Genomic DNA, 22564 nt, shown 5'->3' on the forward strand with positions numbered 1-22564 from the left:
AGCTGCAATTGCAAGGTCCGTCATTTGCACATTTTTCAAATTTCGTGCGTGATTTTTGGTACATATACACAGGACATTTTCCTCTACAAGATGCCAGGCAGGGACAATGCCTTACCCTACATGACCTCCCCCCCCCCACATGCCATAGTCTAGGCAATTCACCTGTTACCAGTGACCTGGCCAGTAATACATGTCATACCACGGTACGAAATTCAAGGCCAGAGTGATTCCTCAATCGATGGCAATGTGGAGGACAAAGATTATGTAGCATTAGAGGAAGAAACAGTCAGAAATGATGATCAAGTAATGCTGCCAAAAAGGTCAGGTATGTTGATGTGTTTGGTGAGTGAAACAATGCTTATAATGCCTATATTACTATGTGAAAAACAATATACTCTCAAACTACATATATATTCGTACCATATAAATAAATACCGTATATGAGTGGTGTGGAATAGTTACCCTCCCATATAACTCATTTTCTTTTGAGCCAGCCTGATAGAAAACACAGTAAGGTAAGGGGTACTGCTACATGTACCCAGTATTTTAAACCTCAGGTAAGCGATTTCTCTATGAATTTTCGGTGTTCCTCACCAAAAGCGGAGGTTTGAGCCAAAAAAAAAAAAAAAATCCAAATTTGGTCAGGATTGAGGGGGGAGTCAGTGGTGGAAAATCAGTCGGGACGGGGCAGGATAAAGGTAAGGGTGATAAGTATGGATGCACTAGCTTTAGGGGTAGAAGTCTATTGAGTGTTGTAGGTAAGGTGTATGGTAGAGTGTTAATTAAGAGAGTTAGCGAGGGTACAGAAGGAGTGATTGGTGATGAACGGTGTGGCTTTAGGACAGGGAGGGGATGCGTGGATCAGATGTTTGCTGTGAGACAGGTGTGTGAAAAGTATTTAGCAAAAGGTAAGGATGTGTTTTGGGCATTCATGGATTTAGAGAAAGCTTATGACAGAAGTGATAGGGAGGCTTTGTGGACTGTTTTAAGATTCTATTGACTTGATAGTAGGTTGCTGAAAGGATTGAAAAGTTTTTATGTAAATAGTACAGCGTGTGTAAGAGTAGGAAATGCTATGAATGATTGGTTTCCCATGAGAGTGGGGTTGAGGCAGGGATGTGTGATGTCGTCTTGGTTGTTTAATATTTTTATGGATGGTGTTGTAAGGGAGGTGAATGCAAGAGTGTTAGGTGGTGGTTTGAGTCTTGTGCATGCTGATGGTAGAGAGTGGAATCTGAATCAGCTGCTGTTTACAGATGATACTGCACTGGTGGCTGATTCAGAGGAAAGACTGAGACAGTTGGTATAAGAGTTTGGAAGTGTGTGTGAAAGGAGGAAATTGAGAGTATGAGAATAAGAGTAAAGTGATGAAGTTTACGAGGTTGGTGGATGGTAGGAGGGTGAATATAGTTTTGAATGGCGAGTTGCTTGAGGAGGTAGAGTGTTTAAGTATTTATCATCACGTATTGCTGTGGATGGAAGAATAGATGCAGAAGTGAAGTTTAGAATTAATGAAGTAGGAAAGTTCCTGGGAGGACTGAAAAAAGTGTTTAGATGTTGTCTGCTTAGAATGGACTTAAAGTGAAGGCTGTATGAGGATGTTATGGTACCAACTGCGTTATATGGGGCTGAAACGTGGAATATGGGTGTAGCAGAGAGGAAAAGTTTTACTGTAATGGAGATGAGGTGTCTGAGGAGTATGTGTGAAATGACATATAGATAGAGTGAGAAATGATGAAGTGCAAAGGAGAACTGAAGTTGTGTGGGAGGTAGCTGATCGAGTTGAGCAGAGGGTGTTGCGATGGTTTGGGCATATGGAGTGAATGGATGATGAACGATTGGTGAAAAAGATAACTGGATCGGATGTGAGAGGTGTAAGGCTGAAAGAAAGGTCACGAATAGGATGGATGGACAGTGTGAAGAAAGCGTTGGATGTGAGAGGGATGTCTGTTGAGCAAGGAAGAGTGGCTGCATGTGATAGGAATGATTGGAGAGAAATTGTGAATGAATAAATGATGACGCCGCCCTGAGGGACATTCTCCTGCATATGGTCTGATCAGCTGATCAGGTCAGGTACAGGTAAGGGGATGGGTCCACGATGATGTGGCAGGGGTAAACCAGCTCTGCTGTCGGGCCCTGCTGCGGATGTCGCCGACTGCACTGCTCAGTTGACCCTTGAGCACTGTGTTGCTGTGAGGATCTGTCCCTTCTCCCCTTGGGGCTAAGATGCGAATGAATGTGTGTGTTTGGATAAGTAAATTGCGAGTGTGTCACCCTGTCTCGGCTACCTCCCTTTCTTCGGGAAAACAGCCTAGGTATATAGATTCTTTTTGCTTTTTTTATGTTTTTTTTTTTTTTTTACATATTTTGATTTTCTTTAATGTTTGTGTTCTGTGGAATATGACCTTTGCTGTTGTGCCGCCATGTCACATTATCATTCATTCATTCATTCACAAGTATGTTCACATTTGGGATGAGAATACAAGGTTCATTATTTAATTCCAACTTATTACGGATTATTGTTTTAACTCCCAGAACCTCAGTGCAGCCAGAGGTTGAGGTACTGTACATGGTCTTCAGTTCCTGACTGTGGCTAATTCCTATGAAATCAAGAAAATCGTATATCATAAGCCAAAAGAATAATGAGAAAAAGCAGGGAACTTTGGTTGTCATGTTGCCAATCCGTTAATTGAAAGTTCTAGGTTATAAAGCACAGTGTTTGTCTACCTTGTGTCACTTTCATGCTGCTTTGTACGAATAGTGGAAGAATCCTTGGAAGCAGCTACCCTAGAATGACGAATGAGACAGCGAGAGGAACAGAAGCATGTACCGAAGCAAGAGGTATTACACAGTTCCTCATCCAGATTCAGGAGCCTAACCTTAATTCATATGCAGGGGCCTTTGTTGATTCTCCTGTTGGGTTTCACTCTTGGGGCTGTGGCCTTTGTGTTGGAAAGCTTAATATCCCTGTCAAACTCACGCGAACCCCACTGAATTCCATAACGGCTTTTTATTCTTTCAACCACTAGTCGATTATTTGCATCTTGCGGTAATATATTTGAATTGGATTGGTTTAGATAACAGTCTTCATTAACTCTTTTGCTACCAGAGTGCTTCCGTATGGTAAATAAAAGCTTCCAATGAAAGTGGAAATAAACAACAGCAAGACGGGCCTCATACTGAAGAAGCATAGCAAATTCTATATCCCAAACTTGGATGAAAATACAAAACCACCCAGTCATTAACATTATTAAGCATTTTCCAAACTATCTTATGTTGATAGTTCACGTCTTCGGCTCTAGGTCGTCTTTATAATTTACTCTTGGATGGATGGATTAATAAAAAGTATATTTAACCCTTTCAAAAACTATATTATACCCACTTAAACTCAATTAAGTCGCTTGGATAGCAAAAATATGATACAAAAGAAATCGATGGGCTGAATGGAATATCTTACGCATCATACAGATCACATGTGACTGGAATTACATTTCTTTTTCATATAATCTACACCAAGCATTTTTGTGCTTACTCTTTTTTCTTAATATCTTCAACCCTAGAACTTTTTTCTTCTATCTAATCAGGTTATTTTGTTCAACTTGAAATTTCTCCCCTCCGTAGCAACGGATATAATGAAATTTACCACTTTTACTTAAAGACTCTCTACTAACCTGAATACAATCGTTAGTCGGTTTAACGAACAAACTTTCAAGAGCACCATCTTACTGAAGGGGATAATTAATTTCTCGTTTAACTGAGAAAATGATTTTTTTTTTTTTAAGTAAAAGAAATAAACCAAATAAAAATTGTTGTGCATTGGTAAGGATATTACACAGATGTATAATGACATTGAAAACAGTAGGTGCTATTATATTCTTATGCATTTTCAGGTTTACTTCTTGCCATCACAAGAAATAATTCTTTAGTTTTGAGTGTTATACATGATACGGTGTTGTATTATCCAAACCTGATTTGTGCAAATTATCTATTTATCTATCTATTGCCAGACGCCTCAATACCGTTTGGGTTGGCCACAAACAAATCGCCTCACTGCCCTGCTCCCAACTCACACCCCCCTCCCTCATATACCTCTCCACCCCAACCTTCCATCTCATCCTCGGCCTCCACCTCCCTCTTCCCCCCTCCACCTCACTCACATACACTCTCATCGTCAGTCTCTCACCCTCCATCTTCTCCACATGGCCAAACCACCTCAGTGTGTTCTTCATAACTCTTCCTATCACATCCACATCCACACCACAACGCTCCTTTATATCATCATTCGTCAGCCTGTCTCCATGTGACTCCACGGGCTCCTCTTAAATAACTCATTTCCACTGCTCTCACTCTTGACTTGTGTCCTTCCAACAACGTCCAAGCTTCACTTCCATACGTTAGAGTTGGTATCACAATACTGTCATGTAACTTTTTCACTTCCATGCTCACTTCCCTGTTTCTTATCACTGCTTTCAAAGAACCAGCAACCTTTCTTCCCTGCTGTACCCTTTCAAGCACTTCACCCTCCAAACCTCCATCCTTACTCATCACACTACCCAAGTACTTAAACATACTCACATTTTCCAATTCCTCACCACCAAACCTCGCTGTACATTCACTGACTTCACCTCTCTCAAAGACCATCACTTTACTCTTCCCTACATTCACCTTTAGATTCCGTTTCTTACACACTCTTCCAAACTCATCCACCAAGCCTTGCAGCTCCCCTTCGTCTTCACTCAACAACACAGTACCATCTGCAAACAACAGTACATGGAGTTTCCAAACACTATTCTCTCTCACCAGGGCCACACCAACATCCACTACCTACCCTGTACCTCTTTTATTACCCCATCCATTTACAGATTGAACAACCATGGAGACATGACACATCCCTGTTTCAACCCAACCTTCAAAGAAAAAAAATCAATTAGTTCACCATCCACACGCACTGCAGACTTAGCACCATCATACATACTCTTCACAGCATTCAACAACTTCCTATCTACTCCATATATTCTTAATACTTTCCACAATCCTTGTCTATCCACCCTGTCATATGCTCTCTCCAAATTCATGAAAGCCGCATACAACTTCTTTCCCTTCTCTAGAATCTTTTCCACTAAAGATCTAAGTATGAATATCTGTTCTACACAACCTCTTCCCTTTCTAAAGCCTCCCTGTTCTTCTCCAACTAATTTCTCTGTTCTTTCTCTAACTCGTCAATAAGTATCCTACCATACACTTTTCCTATTATACTAAGAAGTGTGCAAATTATACTGAACTTAAATCACAAGAGATTACAACCAGGGTCAGGCTATCATAATGAAAAACCTTCTAACTTTGTTGCACCATGAGATCTGTGCTTCAAAGGCCTACTCACTAGTACTGTACAAGGTTAGTTATTAGTCACTGGAAAACAGCAAATCAGGGTACAGTACAAACCATCGAGGAAACATCGTACAAGTAAAGTTTTCAATGTTTTGGATTTTTCAAAAAAGGATAATAACTCTTAACACTAGGTCCCTTAATGTGTAATGCAGAAATATTAGTATCCTTGTGTGCACTGATCAATGATATTTAGTAGCAGACATGATACATGTGCGGTTTATCAGTAAAATGGTTCATGTAGAGGGAGGTTCACCATGAAAGCATAGAGCTTGATGACTTCCCTAATGAATCATGAGAAAGGTGATGATTAACCCATTACACTAGCCCGACTTATGTTACGATTTTACAAAACCCCACTCAGTAAATGACGTAACTAGACCTCTTATGACTTAGATCAACCCCGCGTGTTTACTGTACTGGTAAGATGGGTAGATCAATCGACAGATGTCTACATCATTGCATAAATGTTATACAAAAGGTTTGGGGAAACAAAAAGTGTCCATAATTAATAAACTTTAAAAGACTGCACTTTATAATGATCCTGTAGTATTTTATAAAAATACAAAAAAATATGTATATATAAGGCACTGAGTTCATTACCGGGCTAAGTGCCAAAATGGCCGCCAAGCACCTACACACACTAACAAGTAGCTAAACCATCCCTCTATATGTTGGAAGTAAAAAAGTGCTAAGAAACAACCTACAAAGGGGTCAAAATCCTGGTTAAGTAGACATATGTGTTGCGCCGCACGCCACGCAGCAAAAAAACCAGTCTGGTTCCGCACTAGTGCTCAAGGCGGGCAACTAGGTCCAGAATTCTGCCAGCTGTATGGTCACTTTTCCTATGAGTTCAGCCTTTCCTATGTTCCTTATGTCGACTCCCCGTGGTGTTGAAGCGAATACGAGAGCAATACCAGGCATATACCTCAGCCCCTTTCCTTATCCCCCTTGAAGCTGGCCAGTCAGATAGTCGGGATGCACTGCAGCTAGCCAATAAGCTGACACCTAACGCTATTCCCACCAGCAGCTGTAGTGCATAGTAACTTGCAGCTTTCTCATTATTATTATAAAATATTTTTAAACCATTATTACTATTATTTTTATTGTCATTGTGTTTGTGAAGTTACTGGTACTCGTGGCAGTTTTTTTTTTTTTTAATTCAGGTTACAGGTTGGTTTTTTTATCATTCAGGTTACAGGGGTTTTCTAATAATGTCCTCATACATTGAATGCTGTCTTACTTTTATATTATTATCAGCAATATAGTAATTTATTATGCTTTTTTAATGTTTGTGATGTGGTTCGTGATTATTGGTGTTTAAAAACTCCGAAAAAAACATGCACAAAGTTTCCAACCTTTCAGTTGCTATTATTGTGAAAATAATAATAATTATGTCATAGAACTTTGATTTTATTCCACAGTATGACACTCCTGGTACATTATGCTAATATATTACTGACATCTTATGATGTATTTCTATAGTTATTAGTAGGATAAAAATATTTTCTTGGCCGATCAGTCTAGCAGTCAGGGGCAAAAATTTACTTCTTCACATGATATCATCATGATTAATGACAGATAGTGCAAAACAGAGGTTATTGCAATAAAAAAAATACCATAAGCTACATTTTAAAAAAAAACATCAAAATAACACAAGCAATTACCAAGATATCAAAGTTTTAACCCGCCCCGTCCCGACCACTTTTTCACCACTGGTACCCCCCAATTCCGACCATTTTTCGACCCTTTTTTTTTTTTTTTTTTTTTGCTAAAACTTTCGCTTTTGGTCAGAAACAATGGTCAGTGACAAAGATATTGTTCCCCGGGGTCCATAATTACCCTAAACAGGTATGCCTTGGTCCCACCTGGCCCCGTGTTCTCCGTAGGCGGTCTGAGCCTCTAACGTTTTCTATGGTATTATAAGTCTGGGAAACCAATGAAAGTAAGTAGATATGTATTTATTACAAACATAAAAACATGTGATAAAAGAGTATATTGGATTTTATACAAAAAAAGCAGCAGAAATAAGCATTGTACCATCGTGCGAAACGAGCAAAATCGGGCAACTTGGTCACGATGAATAGCTAACATTCGAAATTCATGATACATATCATTTTTTTTACTTACATAATACTTCTACAATAACATTATACCATTTTACATTTTATTGAACTGTTTTTACGTATTCACAGGCCTTTTGATAACATTTAGCGTAATGTTAGCGCTTATTTACATAGTGAGTGAACTCGCTGTGACTGTTGTTTCAACTCGTATTGTGTTTTTTCTACTTAAATAATACTTTTCTAATAACATTATACACTTTTCAACTTTATAGAACTGTTTTGAGATAATTTCAGGCCTTACGTAAATATATAGCGTAATAATAGCGCATAATAACACACACGGTGAAGTCGCTATGACTACTATTTCAACTTACAACCTATTTTTGTACTTATATAATAATTCTCCACTAACATTGCACATGTTTACACTTGATATAATTGATATCACATAATTTCAGAACTTACAATGCAACTGAGCGTCATATTAGCGCGTACTTACACAGGGAGTGTTATCGCGATATCATTTGTTTCATATTACACTAGTATTCAACTTATAAAATACCTTACTACTAACATTACAACAAATTCCACTTTATATAATTCCTATCACATACTTATTGACCAGAATGTGGGTTTACTCGTGACATCAATTATTACAACTTACATTATTGTTCAGCTTATACATTTTATTCATGCTAACATTACACCCGTTTCCACTTTATATTCTTGCTATCACATATTTACTGACCAGAGTGTTATACTGAGCGTCATATTTTCGCAGATTTACACAGTCGGTGTACTCATGACATCAATTATTACAACTTACACTATTGTTCAACTTATACATTTTATTCGTGCTAACATTACACCCGTTTCCACTTTATTTCCTTGCTATCACATATTTACTGACCAGAGTGTTATACTGAGCGTCATATTTTCGCAGATTTATACAGTGGGTGTAGTTTTCATATCACTTCGTTCAACTTACACTATTTCTCAACTTATACATTACTTTCCTGCAAACATTACACCCGTTTCAAGTTTATATAAGACTTGGCACATACTGACTGGCCTTACCATTATACTGAGCGTCATATCGCCATCCCACACAGTTTCAGTAGTGTAGGAAGTTATGGTACTCTCTGAAACATGGTTGAAGGCACAACGCAACATTGGTGGTGGTGGGGGAGGTGAAGAGCGGCGCCTTTCATCACTCGCACTTCTCTTCCCTCTCCCTTTTCCTTTACCCTTTCCCTTCCCTTTCCTTCCTTTCCCCACATCCTGGGGCTGTGTGGAGGAAGTTTGGGAATATTGTATGGCAAAAGACACACACATATCTAGATAGATAGATAGATAGATAGATAGATATAGATATATATATATATAGATAGATACATATATATATATATATATATATATATATATATATATATATATATATATATATATATTGTTACATAGCCTATGATTTCATCATCCTTTGTGTAATTTTAACGCACAGTATGCTGCATGTTTGATCACGAGCGTGTTCTGCCTCAGTCCCCCCCTTCTACCGTTATAGTAGAGTAAGTCGTTCTTTCTGTTGTTCAGAGCGGGATTGTCAACTCTTTGTCCCCATGGCTTCATTTGCGCGTCCTTCTTACAAGTTGTATCAAGCTCTGCTGGCCCCTATATAATGAGCTCAGTCTCTGCATCATTGCCACTTAGATCTGCTCCTCATTTTGTTCACATCTCTGTCCTCCCCTGTACAGTTATTGTTGTGAGTGCTCAGGAAGTCTCCAACCATCTAGCAGCTGTGTAATTTGAGTATAACTGTTGTTGCATTTTTTCTTGTGCTGTGTAGCATATTGTTAATTTTTAGGCCTAGTGAGGTTTTTTGTGATTTATGTAAAAGTTCTTTTTGTCAGTCATTTTTTATATTATTTTGTATCTGTAATAATTTATCTTGCATTAACTGATCATTACCCAGTGTATTTTCATTTTATCAGGGCTGACTTAGGTAAATTTACTCTTGCTAATTTCGTGTTAATAGAGGCTATTGCAGTTAACCATATATTTAACCTGTTTTTTGCCATTACATTATCCTTATGAGTCCTGAATGTTTTGTTGTTAGTTTGAGCATTAAACTTTAACTTGTAATTTTACCTAACTCTTTGTTTTGAACCTGGAACTTTACGGGACAGTAGTGATTTTTAGTATTCTCACTTAAAGTGTACATTATCTTTCTCTGTTCCGTAACATAAATTTGGCGACCTCATATCAGGATATTCAGGATATTATCATAAGGATATTGCTTGATATTTTGTGACTGTTACTTATTCATGATGTCTACTATTACTACACTTGATGAAGCCAAAGATTTTTTGTTAAATGTGCAAACAGTATGTGATGTAGAAAACAGAACAAAGAATGAACTTAAGCTTGTTGCTCAACAATTGGGAATTGCAGTTCACTCTCATCATTCTAAAGATCAAATTGTTGACATGATTAATGAAAGCTTGTTTAATGTAACTCCTCCAAATGAGCGATCGCAGATTGAATTAGCTAAGTTACAGCTAGCCCTGCAGGAGGCTCGTGCTAAGGAGGCGGAGTCTCGTGTTAAGGAGGTTGAATTTCAAGCAAATGCTAAGGAGGCTGAATCTCAGGCTCGTATTCAGGAGGCACAGATACACGCACAAGTTGAACTTGCCAGGATTCAGGCAGACCATGAATATCGCATGAAACAATGTGGAAATGGATCATCTAGCTCTGATGATTTTGATGTGGCTAAAAATGTTAAACTTGTCCCTCCTTTTAATGAATCTGATTTAACCAAGTATTTTCAGTTGTTTGAGAGGGTAGCTACAGGTTTTAATTGGCCCAAAAAGTATTGGTCAGTACTCCTTCAAACTGTTCTCACCGGTAAAGCTCAAGTAACTTATGCATCTTTGCCTCAGAATCAATCTGATAATTATGATGTAGTTAAGAGCTTGATTCTTAAGGCCTGTGAGCTTGTTCCTGAAGCTTATAGAGTAAAATTTAGGACAACTTACAAGCAAGATAAGCAATCCCATGAAGGGAGAAACCTGTACTGTACACAGGAAAAATCATCTGGTAAATTACCAATATGCCGGGAATCGAACCAGGGACTCTCAGGTGAGAGCCAGGCAGCATACCACTACACCACGACCAGGTAAAAGTTAAGTCACGTTGTCACAATCTTGTAACCAACGTCCCTCCGCCCCCACTGTGGGCATCAAGAGGATGAGTTAACCCCCTGGCACTCGGGCAAGTAGATGCTTTTAATCTATCCCAAGCACTTACGGCAAGTCAGAATGAAGGGAGAAACCTGTACTGTACACAGGAAAAATCATCTGGTAAATTACCAATATGCCGAGAATCGAACCAGGGACTCTCAGGTGAGAGCCAGGCAGCATACCACTACACCACGACCAGGTAAAAGTTAAGTCACGTTGTCACAATCTTGTAACCAACGTCCCTCCGCCCCCACTGTGGGCATCAAGAGGATGAGTTAACCCCCTGGCACTCGGGCAAGTAGATGCTTTTAATCTATCCCAAGCACTTACGGCAAGTCAGAATGAAGGGAGAAACCTGTACTGTACACAGGAAAAATCATCTGGTAAATTACCAATATGCCAGGAATCAAACCAGGGACTCTTAGGTGAGAGCCAGGCAGCATACCACTACACCACGACCAGGTAAAAGTTAACTCACGTTGTCACAATCTTGTAACCAACGTCCCTCCGCCCCCACTGTGGGCATCAAGAGGATGAGTTAACTCCCTGGCACTCGGGCAAGTAGATGCTTTTAATCTATCCCAAGCACTTACGGCAAGTCAGAATGAAGGGAGAAACCTGTACTGTACACAGGAAAAATCATCTGGTAAATTACCAATATGCCGGGAATCGAACCAGGGACTCTCAGGTGAGAGCCAGGCAGCATACCACTACACCACGACCAGGTAAAAGTTAAGTCACGTTGTCACAATCTTGTAACCAACGTCCCTCCGCCCCCACTGTGGGCATCAAGAGGATGAGTTAACCCCCTGGCACTCGGGCAAGTAGATGCTTTTAATCTATCCCAAGCACTTACGGCAAGTCAGAATGAAGGGAGAAACCTGTACTGTACACAGGAAAAATCATCTGGTAAATTACCAATATGCCGGGAATCGAACCAGGGACTCTCAGGTGAGAGCCAGGCAGCATACCACTACACCACGACCAGGTAAAAGTTAAGTCACGTTGTCACAATCTTGTAACCAACGTCCCTCCGCCCCCACTGTGGGCATCAAGAGGATGAGTTAACCCCCTGGCACTCGGGCAAGTAGATGCTTTTAATCTATCCCAAGCACTTACGGCAAGTCAGAATGAAGGGAGAAACCTGTACTGTACACAGGAAAAATCATCTGGTAAATTACCAATATGCCTGTAATCGAACCAGGGACTCTCAGGTGAGAGCCAGGCAGCATACCACTACACCACGACCAGGTAAAAATTAACTTACGTTGTCACAATCTTGTAACCAACGTCCCTCCGCCCCCACTGTGGGCATCAACAGTGGGGGCGGAGGGACGTTGGTTACAAGATTGTGACAACGTGAGTTAATTTTTACCTGGTCGTGGTGTAGTGGTATGCTGCCTGGCTCTCACCTGAGAGTCCCTGGTTCGATTCCCGGCATATTGGTAATTTACCAGAAGCAATCCCATGTTGAGTATGCAAAAATCAAAGAAGATCTGTTAGAGCAGTGGTTAAATTCTAAGAATGTGGATTATGATTTTGACAAATTAAAGCAGATGATTTTGCTGGAGGACTTCAAAAGGTGTGTTAATAAAGATGTAAGCCTATTCTTGATGAGAGAAGAATAGATAATTCATCTGATGCTGCAGTTTTAACTGATGAATATGTTCTCACTCACAAGAGATATTCTAAAGAAAAAGGGAAAGCTGAGAGTAAGTACGTTGCCTCTACTCAGAGTACAGGTAACAGAAAAGAGAATAAAGATGATTTTTCTCAGGAAGTAAATACCAGCTTCACCTCTAGATTTCAGAAAAGTAAATGTACTTATTGTAGTAAGCTTGGTCATACTACGGAGAAATGTTTCAGGAGACAGCATGATGTGAACAAAAAGGAGTCTTTAAATATTCAGTCAATTGGTCTAGTGTCCACTCTTGAGAGTTCCCATAATTCTTTAACTGAACCTGCTTTGAGGGGTAACTTAAATTCTCATGATGGAGCTCCTCTTTTGAGCAGTAACGTGGGTGACACTCTCAAGAGTTCATGTGCTAATTTCCTGTCTGATGGTTTTGTCAGTCCTCTGGACAGTAATGACAGGAAATCAGTTCAAATATATCGTGATACAGGTGCTTGCCAATCCCTTATGCTGACCAGTGTTCTAGGCTCTAATGTTAATTCCTCTGATAAAACTGTAATCTTACAAGGTGTAGGGAATAATTACTTCTCTCTCCCTCTGTGCAGAGTGAATTAAGAGTCTGGTTTTGCTAATGGTTCCATTATGGTTGGGTTGGTTGAGACACTCCCAATGTCAGGTGTAACTTTCTTACTTGGAAATGATATTGGTGGAAGTCAAGTGTGTCCAGCTCCTTAGTTGTCTAGTGAGCCAGTGGCTGCGACCCAGAATTGTGATGTCCCTGATGTGTTCCCTGCATGTGCTGTCACTAGGGCTAAGTCTAAAGGTACTGGTGATTTAGAGGATAATGATGATGATGATGTTATCCTAGCTGACACTTTTTTTGCTAATTTGGACCACTCACCAGATGAGGCAGTACCCCGTAGTGTTGATAATTTGTCTCGTCAAGAGTTGGTTGAGTTGCAGGTTGCTGACCCTGAGTTGAAAGGTCTAGCTAACTCTGCTTACAGTGAAGAAGAGTCAGGCGGTGCTTCTACTTGTAATTATGTAATGTCAGGAGTACTCATGAGGAAGTGGAGACCCCCAACAGCATCAGCTGACTGAGAATGGGAGGATGTACATCAAGTTGTCATCCCTTGTGTTTGTAGGCAGGATATCATTAGAGTGGCTCATGATTCCAGTTTGGCAGGACACCTTGGAGTGAGGAAGACTGTGGCACGCATTTTGAAACACTTCTACTGGCCAGGTATCTTCAGCGATGTTTCCTGGTATTGTAAGTCTTGTCACACCTGTCAAGTTGTGGGGAAGTGTAATCAGACCGAAAAGGTTGCACCTCTAGTTCCCATTCCTCCTTTTGAGGCGCCTTTCACCCGTGTGTTGGTGGATATTGTGGGCCCTCTTCCTAAGACTTCTTCAGGATTTTCTTATGTGTTGACCCTGATTGATATGGCTACTCGTTATCCTGAAGCCATTCCACTTAGAAATATCTCAGCAAAGAACGTGGTTAAGGAAATGCTAGGGTTCTTCACAAAGTTTGGTCTGCCCAAGGAGGTACAGTCAAACCGGGGAAGTAATTTCAAGTCGAATGTTTTCAAGCAGTCTCTGAAAGAGTTGGGCATCACCCAGATTACGTTTTCAGCTTACCATCCCCAGACCCAAGGAGCGTTGGAGAGATATCATCAAACACTCAAATCAATGCTCAAGAAATACTGTTTGGAACATCAGAAAGACTGGGATAAAGGTCTTCCATTCGTTGTGTTTGCCGCAAGAGAATCTCCAAATGAATCACTGGGCTTCTCACCTTTTGAACTACTGTTTGGCCATGAAGTAAGAGGACCCCTTAAGCTACTCAAGGAATGCTGGCTGTCGGAGGAAGATGACGTCAACCTGCTGGAGTATGTGATGAAGTTCAAAGAACGGCTGTCCACTGCTTTACAGCTGGCGAGAGAGAATTTAGGAGCTGCTCAGGAGAAGATGAACACTTGGTATGATAAGAAGTCCAGGTTACGCCACTTTCAGCCAGGAGATCAGGTTTTGATTCTGCACCCGTTCATGGGCAACCTCTTCAAGCCAAGTTTAGTGGTCCTTATTTCGTGGAGAAGAAACTCAGTGATGTCAACTATGTCATCACCACACCAGATCGTAGAAAGAACAAGCAACTATGTCACATCAACATGCTAAAGTTATATCACAGGCGGGACGAAAATAATCCAGTCTGCACTGTAGCTGTTCCACCCGGGTCTGCAAGTGAAGTTCTCCTATGCAGCATGAGCCTAAGTGATAGTTTGGGAAAGAATCCTGATATCATGAATGATCTCCAGACTAAGCTTTCTCATCTACCTCCCGAGGAAAGGCAGGAGTTTTCGGCATTACTGCAGGAGTGCCCGCAAGTGTTCCGTGCCACTCCAGGAGGAGCCGCTGTATTGATGCATGGTGTCGATGTTGGAGACGCAAAGCCAATTGAACTGTCTCCTTACCGTGTGGACCCAGTGAAAGTTCCTCTCATCGAGAGGGAGCTTGGCTGCCTGTTGGACCACGGGATGATTGGGCCCTGTCAGGGCGACTGGAGTTCTCCTGTCACTCTGGTCCCTAAGCCAGGTGGGTCGCAGCGGCTTTGTATTGACTACAGACGTGTTGGTCAGATGACCAAAACAGACACTTACCCTCTCCCTCGCGTGGAAGATTGCATAGACAAGATCGGAAAGGCTAGGTACATAAGTAAGTTTGATTTGTTAAAAGGATACTGGCAAGTACCTATGACTGAACGTGCTAGGGAGATCTCATGTTTTGTAACACTAGGAAAGACTTTTGCATGTTCCGTAATGCCATATGGTATGAAGAATGCAGCAGCCACATTTCAGAAGCTCATGAATGTTGTAACAGAGGGTTTGGCAGGGTGTGTTGTTTATATTGATGATGTATTAATCTTCAGTGACAACTGGAAAGATCACCTATGCCATGTCAGTAAATTTCTTGAGCGTTTGGTTCATGCTAATCTTGTAGCTAATTTATCAAAGTGTGAGTTTGGTCAAGCTAAAGTTCAGTACCTTGGGTATGTAATTGGTGATGGACATGTTGCACCACCAGGAGCTAAGGTTCAGGTTATAAGTGATCTTCCCAGACCTACAAGTAGGAAAGAGCTACAAAGATTTTTGGGAATGGTAGGTATTTACATGAGATTTGTTCTTAAGTTTTCTATTCTTGTATCACCACTTACAGACCTACTGAAAAAGGGAGTTAAATTTGTCTGCACCGATAACTGTGAATTTTCTTTCAACAAACTTAAAGCTATTCTATTAAGTCAGCCAGTGCTCGCTACTCCAAATTTTGCTAAGCCTTTTAAGATGGCTGTTGACGCAAGTGATACAGGAGCTGGGGCTGTTTTGCTGCAAGAGGATGATCAGGGTATTGAACACCCTGTATCTTATTACAGTAAGAAGTTCACTCCACCTCAAAAGAACTACTCAACTATTGAGAAAGAGCTTTTGGCCTTGATTTTGGGTTTACAACATTTTTCATTTTATTTGTGTTCTGGTTTTGACCCCATACTCATTTATACCGATCATGACCCACTGAAATTCCTTAGTAAGTTTAAAGATAAAAATCAGAGATTGACAAGATGGAGTCTACTTCTTCAGGAGTATTCATTAGACATACAAAATGTCAAGGGGAAAGAAAATGTTATTGCAGATTGCTTATCTAGACTTTAGACAGATTGTTTTAGAGTAATAAGAAATTTCCTTTGTAAACTTCTTTTTCTTTGTGGGGAGGTGTTACATAGCCTATGATTTCATCATCCTTTGTGTAATTTTAACGCACAGTATGCTGCATGTTTGATCACGAGCGTGTTCTGCCTCAGTCCCCCCCTTCTACCGTTATAGTAGAGTAAGTCGTTCTTTCTGTTGTTCAGAGCGGGATTGTCAACTCTTTGTCCCCATGGCTTCATTTGCGCGTCCTTCTTACAAGTTGTATCAAGCTCTGCTGGCCCCTATATAATGAGCTCAGTCTCTGCATCATTGCCACTTAGATCTGCTCTTCATTTTGTTCACATCTCTGTCCTCCCCTGTACAGTTATTGTTGTGAGTGCTCAGGAAGTCTCCAACCATCTAGCAGCTGTGTAATTTGAGTATAACTGTTGTTGCATTTTTTATTGTGCTGTTTAGCATAGGGTTAATTCTTAGGCCTATTGAGGTTTTTTGTGATTTATGTAAAGGTTCTTTTTGTCAGTCATTTTTGATATTAATTTGTATCTGTAATAATTTATCTTGCATTAACTGATCATTACCCAGTGTATTTTCATTTTATCAGGGCTGACTTAGGTAAATTTACTCTTGCTAATTTCGTGTTAATAGAGGCTATTGCAGTTAACCATATATTTAACCTGTTTTTTGCCATTACATTATCCTTATGAGTCCTGAATGTTTTGTTGTTAGTTTGAGCATTAAACTTTAACTTGTAATTTTACCTAACTCTTTGTTTTGAACCTGGAACTTTACGGGACAGTAGTGATTTTTAGTATTCTCACTTAAAGTGTACATTATCTTTCTCTGTTCCGTAACATTATATATATATATATATATATATATATATATATATATATATATATATATATATATATGTATATATATATATATATATATATATATATATATATATATATATATATATATATATATATATATATATATATATATATATATATATATATATATATATATATATATATTGTTACATAGCCTATGATTTCATCATCCTTTGTGTAATTTGAACGCACAGTATGCTGCATGTTTGATCATGAGCGTGTTCTGCCTCAGTCCCCCCTTCTACCGTTATAGTAGAGTAAGTCGTCCTTTCTGTTGTTCAGAGTAGGAGTGTCAACTCTTTGTCCCCTATAGCTTCATTTGCACGTCCTTCTTACAAGTTGTATCAAGCTCTGCTGGCCCCTATATAATGAGCTTAGTCTCTGTATTAATTGCCACTTAGATCTACTCCTCATTTTGTTCACATCTCTGTCCTCCCCTGTACAGTTATTATTTTTGCGAGTGCTCAGGAAGTCTCCAGCCATCTAGCAGCTGTGTGTAATTTGAGTATAACTGTTGTTGCATTTTTTCTTGTACTGTGTAGCATAAGGTTAGTTCTTAGGCCTAGTAAGGTTTTTGTAATTTACGCAAGGTTCTTATTGTCAGTCATCATTAATAACATTTTGTATCTGTAATAATATATCTGGCATTCACTGAGTATTATCTGGTATCTCATTTTAACAGGGCTGACTTAGATAAATTTACTCATGCTAATTTCGTGTTAATAGAGGCTATTGCAGTTAACCATATATTTAACCTGTTTTTTGCCATTACATTATCCTTATGAGTCCCGAATGTTTTGTTGTTAGTTTGAGCATTAAACTTTAACTTGTAATTTTACCTAACTCTTTTGTTTTGAACCTGGAACAGTACGAGACAGTAGTGACTCTGAGTATTCTCTCTTAATGTGTACATTATCTTTCTCTGTTCCGTAACATAAAATTGGCGACCTCATATCAGGATATTCAGGATATTATCATAAGGATATTGCTTGATATTTTGTGACTGTGATTTATTCTTGATGTCTACTATTACTGCACTTGATGAAGCCAAAGATTTTTTGTCAAATGTGCAAACAGTGTGTGATGTAGAAAACAGAACAAAGAATGAACTTAAGCTTGTTGCTCAACAATTGGGAATTGCAGTTCACTCTCATCATTCTAAAGATCAAATTGTTGGCATGATTAATAAAAGCTTGTTTAATGTAACTCCTCCAAATGAGCAAACGCAGATTGAAATAGCTAAGTTACAGCTAGCCCTGCAGGAGGCTCGTGTTAAGGAGGCTGAATTTCAAGCAAATGCTAAGGAGGCTGAATCTCAGGCTCGGATTCAGGAGGCACAGATACAGGCTCAGGCACAAATTGAACTAGCTAGGATTCAGGCAGACCATGAGTATCGCATGAAACAAGGTGGAACTGGATCATCTAGCTCTGATGATTTCGATATGGCTAAAAATGTTAAACTTGTCCCTCCTTTTAATGAATCTGATTTAACCAAGTATTTTCAGTTGTTTGAGAGGGTAGCTACAGGTTTTAATTGGCACAAAAAGTATTGGCCAGTACTCCTTCAAACTGTTCTCACCGGTAAAGCTCAAGTAACTTATGCATCTTTGCCTCAGGATCAATGTGATAATTATGATGTAGTTAAGAGCTTGATTTTTAAGGCCTATGAGCTTGTTCCTGAAGCCTATAGAGTAAAATTTAGGACAACTTATAAGCAAGATAAGCAATCCCATGTTGAGTATGCAAAAATCAAAGATCTGTTAGAGCAGTGGTTAAATTCTAAGAATGTGGATTATGATTTTGGTAAATTTAAGCAGATGATTTTGCTGGAGGACTTCAAAACGTGTATTAGTAAAGATGTAAGCCTATATCTTGATGAGAGAAGAATAGATAATTTGTTTGATGCTGCAGTTTTAGCTGATGAATATGTTCTCACTCACAAGAGATATTCTAGAGAAAAAGGGAAAGTTGAGAGTAAGTACGTTGCCTCTACTCAGAGTACAGGTAACAGGAAAGAGAATAAAGATGATGTTTCTCAGGAAGTAAATACCAGCTTCACCTCTAGATTTCAGAAAAGTAAATGTACTTATTGTAGTAAGCTTGGTCATACTACGGAGAAATGTTTCAGGAGACAGCGTGATGTGAACAAAAAGGAGTCTTTAAATATTCAGTCAATTGTCCACCCTTGAGAGTTCCCATAATTTTTTAACTGAGTTAACTGAACCTGCTTTGAGGGGTAACTTAAATTCTCATGATGGAGCTCCTCTTTTGAGCAGTAACGTGGGTGACACTCTCAAGAGTTCATGTGCTAATTTCCTGTCTGGTGGTTTTGTCAGTCCTCTGGACAGTAATGACAGGAAATCAGTTCAAATATATCGTGATACAGGTGCTTGCCAATCCCTTATGCTGACCAGTGTTCTAGGCTCTAATGTTAATTCCTCTGATAAAACTGTAATCTTACAAGGTGTAGGGAATAATTACTTCTCTGTTCCTCTGTGCAGAGTGAATTTAGAGTCTGGTTTTCCTAATGGTTCCGTTATGGTTGGGTTGGTTGAGACACTCCCAATGTCAGGTGTAACTTTCTTACTTGGAAATGATATTGGTGGAAGTCAAGTGTGTCCAGCTCCTCAGTTGTCTAGTAAGCCAGTGGCTGCGTCCCAGGATTGTGATGTCCCTGCTGTGTTCCCTGCATGTGCTGTCACTAGGGCTAAGTCTAAAGTTACTGGTGATTTAGAGGATAATGATGATGATGATGTTATCCTAGCTGACACTTTTCTTGCTAATTTGGACCACTCACCAGATGAGGCAGTACCCCGTAGTGTTGATAATTTGTCTCGTCAAGAGTTGATTGAGTTGCAGGTTGCTGATCCTGAGTTGAAAGGTCTAGCTAACTCTGCTTGCAGTGAGGAAGAGTCAGCTGGTGCTTCTACATGTTATTATATAAAGTCAGGAGTACTTATGAGGAAGTGGAGACCCGCAACAGCATCAGCCAACTGTGAATGGGAGGTTGTACATCAAGTTGTCATCCCTCGTGTTTGTAGGCAGGATATCATTAGAGTGGCTCATGATTCCAGTTTGGCAGGACACCTTGGAGTGAGGAAGACTGTGGCACGCATTTTGAAACACTTCTACTGGCCAGGTATCTTCAGGGATGTTTCCTGGTATTGTAAGTCTTGTCACACCTGTCAAGTTGTGGGGAAGTGTAATCAGACCGAAAAGGTTGCACCTCTAGTTCCCATTCCTCCTTTTGAGGCGCCATTCACCCGTGTGTTGGTGGATATTGTGGGCCCTCTTCCTAAGACTTCTTCAGGATTTTCTTATGTGTTGACCCTGATTGATATGGCTACTCGTTATCCTGAAGCCATTCCACTTAGAAATATCTCAGCAAAGAACGTGGTTAAGGAAATGCTAGGGTTCTTCACAAAGTTTGGTCTGCCCAAGGAGATACAGTCAGACCGGGGAAGTAATTTCAAGTCGAATGTTTTCAAGCAGTCTCTGAAAGAGTTGGGCATCACCCAGATCACGTCTTCAGCTTACCATCCCCAGCCCCAAGGAGCGTTGGAGAGATATCATCAAACACTCAAATCGATACTCAAGAAATACTGTTTGGAACATCAGAAAGACAGGGATAAAGGTCTTCCATTCGTTGTGTTTGCTGCAAGAGAATCTCCAAATGAATCACTGGGCTTCTCACCTTTTGAACTACTGTTTGGCCATGAAGTAAGAGGACCCCTTAAGTTACTCAAGGAATGCTGGCTGTCGGAGGAAGATGACGTCAACCTGCTGGAGTATGTGATGAAGTTCAAAGAACGGCTGTTCACTGCTTTACAGCTGGCGAGAGAGAATTTAGGAGCTGCTCAGGAGAAGATGAAGACTTGGTATGATAAGAAGTCCAGGTTACGCCACTTTCAGCCAGGAGATCAGGTTTTGATTCTGCTACCAGTTCATGTGCAACCTCTTCAAGCCAAGTTTAGTGGTCCTTATTTCGTGGAGAAGAAACTCAGTGATGTCAACTATGTCATCGCCACACCAGATCGTAGAAAGAACAAGCAACTTCGTCACATCAACATGCTAAAGTTATATCACAGGCGGGACGAAAATAATCCAGCCTGCACTGTAGCTGTTCCACCTGAGTCTGCAAGTGAAGCTCTCCCATGCAGTATGAGCCTGAGTGATAGTTTGGGGAAGAATCCTGACATCATGAATGATCTCCAGACTAAGCTTTCTCATCTACCTCTCAAGGAAAGGCAGGAGTTTTCGGCATTACTGCAGGAGTACCCGCAAGTGTTCCGTGCCACTCCAGGAAGAACCACTGTGTTGATGCATGATGTCGATGTTGGAGACGCAAAGCCAATTAAACTGCCTCCTTACCGTGTGAACCCAGTGAAAGTTCCTCTCATCCAGAAGGAGCTTGGCTACCTGTTGGACCACAAGATGATTGAGCCCTGTCAGAGCGAGTGGAGTTCTCCTGTCACTTTAGTCCCTAAGCCAGGTGGGTCACAGCGGCTTTGCATTGACTACAGACGTGTTAATCAGATAACCAAAACAGACACTTACCCTCTCCCTCATGTGGAAGATTGCATAGACAAGATCGGAAAGGCTAGGTACATAAGTAAGTTTGATTTGTTAAAGGGATACTGGCAGGTACCTATGACTGAACGTGCTAGGGAGATCTCATGTTTTGTAACACTAGGAAAGACTTTTGCATGTTCTGTAATGCCATATGGTATGAAGAATGCACCAGCCACATTTCAGAAGCTCATGAATGTTGTAACAGAGGGTTTGGCAGGGTGTGTTGTTTATATTGATGATGTATTAATCTTCAGTGACAACTGGAAAGATCACCTATGCCATGTCAGTAAATTTCTTGAGCGTTTGGTTCATGCTAATCTTGTAGCTAATTTATCAAAGTGTGAGTTTGGTCAAGCTAAAGTTCAGTACCTTGGGTATGTAATTGGTGATGGACATGTTGCACCACCAGGAGCTAAGGTTCAGGTTATAAGTGATCTTCCCAGACCTAAAAGTAGGAAAGAGCTACAAAGATTTTTGGGAATGGTAGGTTATTACAGGAGATTTGTTCTTAACTTTTCTATTCTTGTATCACCACTTACAGACCTACTGAAAAAGGGAGTTAAATTTGTCTGGACCAATATCTGTGAATCCTCTTTCAGTAAACTTAAAGCTATCCTATTAAGTCAGCCAGTGCTCGCTACTCCAAATTTTGCTAAGCCTTTTAAGATGGCTATTGATGCAAGTGATACAGGAGCTGGGGCTGTTTTGCTGCAAGAGGATGATCAGGGTATTGAACACCTTGTATCTTATTACAGTAAGAAGTTCACTCCACCTCAAAAGAACTACTCAACTATTGAGAAAGAGCTTTTGGCCTTGATTTTGGGTTTACAGCATTTTTCATTTTATTTGTGTTCTGGTTTTGACCACATAGTCATTTATACCGATCATAACCCACTGAAATTCCTTAGTAAGTTTAAAGATAAAAATCAGAGATTGACAAGATGGAGTCTACTTCTTCAGGAGTATTCATTAGACATACAACATGTCAAGGGGAAAGAAAATGTTATTGCAGATTGCTTATCTAGACTTTAGACAGATTGTTTTGGAGTAATAAGAAATTTCCTTTGTAAATTTCTTTTTCTTTGTGGGGAGG

This window comes from Coenobita brevimanus, chromosome 50, assembly GCF_032717465.1.
Source record: "Coenobita brevimanus isolate Jiangsu-jjx chromosome 50, ASM3271746v2, whole genome shotgun sequence".
Classification (NCBI taxonomy): Eukaryota; Metazoa; Arthropoda; class Malacostraca; order Decapoda; family Coenobitidae; genus Coenobita; species Coenobita brevimanus.